Genomic DNA, 6,104 nt, shown 5'->3' with positions numbered 1-6,104 from the left:
AAAGAATGGCTGGTGCCTACAACAAAAATGTCAGAATAAGGAAGTTCCAAGTCGGAGACATGGTGTTGAGAAAAGCATTTCAAAATATTATCAATCCTGCTGACGGGAAGTTAGCACCAAAATGGGAAGGCCCCTACTTGATTGAAGCTGAAGCAGGAAAGGGGGCATACAGGTTGCTAACCATGGAAGGAAACTTGTTACCAAGAGCCTGGAATGCTGTTCACTTAAAGAAATATTTCATGTGAACGTGATCCTTCATGCATGTGATCCTTACATTGAAGTATCCTTGAAGGATCCCGGAGATATCAGTGATCCTAACTCTGGTAATATGCTTATCCTAAAACTATTGCATTTTCTTACTTTTTACCTAAGGATAAGGATCATGTATCCTTCATCCTCTACTTACAAACCATTTGAGTTATGATAGTTCAGGTATCTTCAGCAAATCGTCAAAGATCTCCGAAAGCACCACAGATCCTTGGGTCCAACCCCAGTTTTCCTTGGGATTATCCCCAGTTTCCGCCAGCAGCGCATGATGATCCCGGTATAGTTCACGTCTTTGGGACCAGTACCCACTTTCGGGGCTGACAACCTCATCGTACTGGCTATATTTAGGATCCTACGTATAATGGTGGACGCACCATACATCCGTTCCTAAGGTTTCTAACGTTTTCACGTTAGCTAAGGTTTTGACATTTTCATGTCACTAACTTTGGATAGTCGCCAGTAAGGGCCATACTCCAGTTTACATACGATCCTTTGGGCTTGTCCCCAGTTATCCTTTGGGCTTGTCCCCAGTTATCCTATGGGCTTGTCCCCAGTGATCCTCTGGGATCATTCTCAGTTATCCTTTGGGCATGTCCCCAGTTACTAATTTATCTTTTACATTGGCTTAGTCCCAAGTTATATCTCACTTTTCAGGTTTTGGAAGTCTAAACATATAAGGGTCCTTAATCCTTATTAACTATCAAAGTCTTATCTATGATTGTCTTGATTGAAGGTTAGGATCCTAACGTGGATCCTCAGGTATGATCCTTGACTATTTTTTATTATACTCTTTATCCTAACCAACCCTTATACTTTGACAACCGAACCTATGATCCTTGAACTAAAACACTTTGAGAATTTTCAATATGAGGATATTTGATCTAGGATCATATCCTAAATTTATTAAATATATTTTCAACTCTTGCAAACATATTACAAAGACAACTAAGAAACAAGAAGATAAGGATAACAACACGAGATAAGCCAGAAAAGTTAAGTTATATTATTAAACAAAAGGATCATTAACCCTTTCATAAAGTTGTCAAAATTGCCAACCCACAAAACGTGGCCCGTCCACATGGGTTGGCAAAGGGTGTCCATTGTCTATGCGGTCTTAGCATTGTGCAGGGAAATAAAAGCGGCAGGATCACAAAGGCTTCATCCCCCAAACAGAGGATCCCTCCACCTTTTGCAATCCTACCTATTGTTCAAAGGATCCAGGATCCTTAATCCTAAGAAACTATTGTTCAGAGATTACAGACCATAATTGTTTCAAACCATCAACAACCATAAAAAACTACTATCAAAATTTAAAAAATTGGGCTCCGGCTATGTCTAGAAGTTTCCATCATTGCCCAATCTTGCAGCTCAAACCTTCGCTGCACCATCAGCACCAGCTCCACTCGCTTCCCCCTGACCGGCATCTCCACCTTCAAGCATAGGGATATCCTCAACATCATCGTCATCCTCCAACTCTGCTAGCCTTGCCTTCCAGCCTTCAATATCCCATGTGCTCTTATCAAAGGAAGGATCCTGAGCCTCCGTGGCCATCTGCAGTTGTATCTTGTACATAGCTATCGCGGCAGAGACTTTAGCGTCCTGAGTAATGTCATGCTTCTCATAATCGAACTTGATCAATGCTTTGACAGCCTCATCCTTAACAGCCCGGATCTTCTTCTCAAGATCAGTGATCTTGAGGTCCTTCAGCACACCCATTTGATGAAGGTCGGCAATCTGGCGATCCTGATCTTCAACGTGGCTAACATAAGATTCTATTTCAGTAAGCTTCTGCAAAAACAACAGGATATAACGTCAGACACGGGTGATCCTCAAAAACCATCAGGATAACCAACAGGGGCAGTGATCCTGACCTCGTTGACAGAATCAAGAAATTGCTGACGGAGGAGGGGGAATCCTTGAAGATCCTCAGAAACTTTCCTCTTCTTTCCCTTACCCCTAATGGGTAATTTAGGGGCCGAAGCAGAAGGACTAGCAACCGAAGTCTTCTTCTTCGAAGACGTGACCTTGGCAAGATCATCAATCCCAAACAAGGAGGCAGATTTGGCAGACTTAGCGGATTTCCCAGCACCTACACAATCAAAACAAGATAAGTCTCGTAACTAATTTGATATTTTTTACCTAAAACTTACTTTTTGGTAAGGATACTTACTTGACATTGTGGCAGACACGGAAGAAACTTCTTGTGAATCTCGGATGGTGACTTGAAAACTTCTGACCTCAGGATTAAGCCTTTTAAAAGCTAAAACTCTTTCTCTTGCAGCAGGGGTTAACTTGAGATGAGCGATGGAAATAGCTGCAAAGAAAAAGAGATATTAGTGATCTTCATCAAATGAGACAGGACTGATAGTGATCCTTCGAGGATCCTCTACCCTACTGTTAGGGCTGGATTTTTACTATGAATGATCCTTATACGTGATCCTAACCAGTGATCCTTATTTCTTTGGCAGGCAGTGATCCTCAGCCGGACCTCAGGATCAGGATCACGGGACATTGAGGTGATCCTAGTACTAACGGTCATTTTCGATTACTACAATATTATTTTGCAGGAATATCTAGCAGGATATGCCCTACAATATTATTTTACAAATATGGCAAGAGCTGAATTGAAGATGAACGTTGTGCCGGATATGGAAACATGGCTTGATCTTAGGGCAGCAATTTAGGCTAGATTATCTTTATTTCTAAAGGGGTAATGAGCTGATTAGTGGTCTATCTACCTAAAATAAGTTACCTACACATGTATAAATACCCATCTTCCTCATTCGGAAGAACACACACAACATACGACACAACTCTCAACACTTAGACACTCAGTGATCCTTGTACTCAGCTCATTATCATCCGAAGTTGTAACTACATTTTTATTATATTGAAGTTGGTGATCGGTAGTTGCCATCACCCGAGGTTTTTTATGCCGGAGATCATACATTGATCAAGGGCTTTTTCCTCGTATAAATCACTGTGTCTTTGTATCTTTATCACGGAAGTGATCCTTTACTTTCATAGCTAACCAAGCATCATACCCCGTTTACATAAAGTTTGGTTACATTATCCTTGTGTGATTTTTGACCAAAACAGTTTGGCGCCCACCGTGGGGCAATTGGTGCTTCATTCATAAAGAAAATCTTTTGTTCGAAATCATTTCAAAGAGTTACATGGCTTCATCATCGAAGAACACTTCCACGGCGATGTCTGCAGTCACCTCAGCACAAACCACTCTACCTCCTCCGCCGATAGGATCCCAGAGAAATGCTGAGAAGAGACCAACCCCTTCTTTCTCTAAACCTCCATCTTCTTCTGCTATGAATTCTTCTATTCCCAGTACTAGTGATGTGTTTGCTTTAATTTTGCAGATGAAGGATCGTATGCAGCGGCAGGATGAAACTAATGACAGGATCCTCAGGGAGATTGGAGATCTCAAAAGACAAAAGAAAGCGGCAGAGGATCATTCCCCACTGATGCCAAAATCCTTGAGTTTTGAGACTCCAATGGTCACCTCTCAGCCATCAGGGATCCCAGACGTACAGATCACAGGGGAGACGAGAGGATTACATCTCAAGTCAGCAGCAATGACTCAGACATCGGGCTCGTATTTTCAGCCAGCAGGATCCTATCCTCAGTATATGGGATCCTTCATGAATCCGGGAGCCTATCCGGGGGCACAGCAGTTTCAAGGATCCTACTTTATTCCAGGATCGTTCCAGGGCCAAGGATCCTCCTTTGTCCCAGGATCATCCCAGGTTCAAGGATCCTCCTTCGTTCCAGGATCATCCCAGATACCAGGATCCTTACAGCTGCCAGGATCCCTAAAAAGTTTGCAAGCAGGGAATCTAGATGTCCATCAAGGGGACTTCATTCCAATGCAGACCATTGCTTCCACTGGTCCCTCCGTTATTCCAGAATCCCAGCAATACGGATTCCCTAACTTGAACCCAATGGGAGGTAACACTTTAAATAATTATCCTACCACTAACCATGGATTCATGCAGGATACAGGTACCAATCACGCTATGGCCAGGGAATTACAGAAACTAAAGGACATGATCTCAAGTGTTCCAGGGGTAGTCAAGCCTATCCCAGAGATTGCAGATGGAAGCCACAAGGTATCACGCTTTGCACCACCAATTTGTGATGCAGAGGTGCCCAAAAGGTTCCATATCCCTACCATGAAGCTGTATGATGGCACGACGGATCCAGAGGAGCATATAGCACAATACAGGGAAAGGATGGAAATCAATCCTATCCCAGAAAAGTTAAAGGAAGCATGCCTATGTAAAGGATTTGGATCCACTCTAACTGGATCAGCTCTTAAGTGGCTGCTAAGTCTTCCCCCTTACTCTATTACTTCATTTGCTAATTTAGTTAATTTATTCAATAACCAATTCTCTTGTAGTAGAAAATTTGAAAAATTAACCAGTGATTTGTACAGGATAACTCAAAATAATAATGAATCATTAAGGGATTATATAACTAAATTTAGTAAAGAATCCTTGGATATTCCCAACTTGGATATGGCTACGGCTGTTGAAGCCTTCAAAATGGGACTTCTTAAGGATTCATTATTCTATGATGATCTTGTTATGACACCTTGCAGGAATTTAGATGAAGTAAGAACTCGAGCACTCAGGTTTATCCGGCTAGAGGATGACAAGAGGATCCAGGAGAGACAAGAAGGATCCTCAAAACAAGATAAGCAAGGATCCTCCTTCAAAAACAACAAGTTCAAATCCTACCATAGAAACGAGAACAAGAATGTGCATGCTGTCGACCAAGAAGAGGATGATGAAGAATATCCTCCAATCTCAGAATATTGTTTTTCCGTTGACAATCACGAACTAATCCTTGCAATGCAGAATCTAGGTGAAAAGGCTAGGTGGCCCAGGAAGAATGATAAACCATCCGGGACTAAAGACAAGTCCAAATGGTGTGCATACCATGAGGATTTCGGCCATCTAACTGAAGATTGCATAGCCTTAAGAAAAGAAATTGGATACCTGCTAAGCAAGGGGCATCTAAAGGAATTGTTGGGAAGAAAAAAGCAAAGGACCCAGGATCCTGAAAGGATCCCTGAAAAGGCTCCAGCACCTCCGGCAAATGCACAAGTGATTAACTTCATATCCGGAGGATCAGACATTTGTGGAACATCCTTCTCAGCGGCCAAAAGACATGCAAAAGAATCAAAAATGGATAATGGAGAAAGGCCTATTAGAACCTCAAGCGTCTCAGAAGGAAAGATGATAACATTTGATGAGGATGATCGCATCAACATCCAGGATCCTCATCATGATAGTTTAGTTATCACTCTCTTTATCTCTAACCATTTTGTCCGCAGGATCCTTATCGATGGAGGGAGCTCAGTGAACATAATCCAGCTTGATGTCTTGAAGAAGATGGGAATCCCAGAATCAGACATCACACCAAGATCCTCCGTGCTTGTAGGATTCAGTGGAGAAACGAAGAAAACTCTGGGGGACATCAAACTCCCAATCTACGTGGAAGGATTACATAATTACCAAAAATTTTGTGTTATTGACTGTTTATCTTGTTGCAACGTTATCCTTGGCAGGCCTTGGATACATGACATGAAAGCAGTTCCATCTACCTACCATCAATGTGTGAAGCTCCCTAGCCCATGGGGGATAATCAAGATCGACAGTGACCAGCAGGAAGCTAAGGATTGCTATACCTCATCCATGAAGCCAACCTCGAAGCCAAGGGAGCAATAGCAATTACAGTATCCTCCGAGGAACGTCTTGGAGGCAAGGGAACAAGATGTAGATGAAATCCTCTTGGACCCTAGTGATCCTGAATTAAAT

Source organism: Helianthus annuus, chromosome 17 (genome assembly GCF_002127325.2).
Source record: "Helianthus annuus cultivar XRQ/B chromosome 17, HanXRQr2.0-SUNRISE, whole genome shotgun sequence".
Taxonomy (NCBI): domain Eukaryota; kingdom Viridiplantae; phylum Streptophyta; class Magnoliopsida; order Asterales; family Asteraceae; genus Helianthus; species Helianthus annuus.
This window is presented reverse-complemented; position numbering follows the sequence as displayed.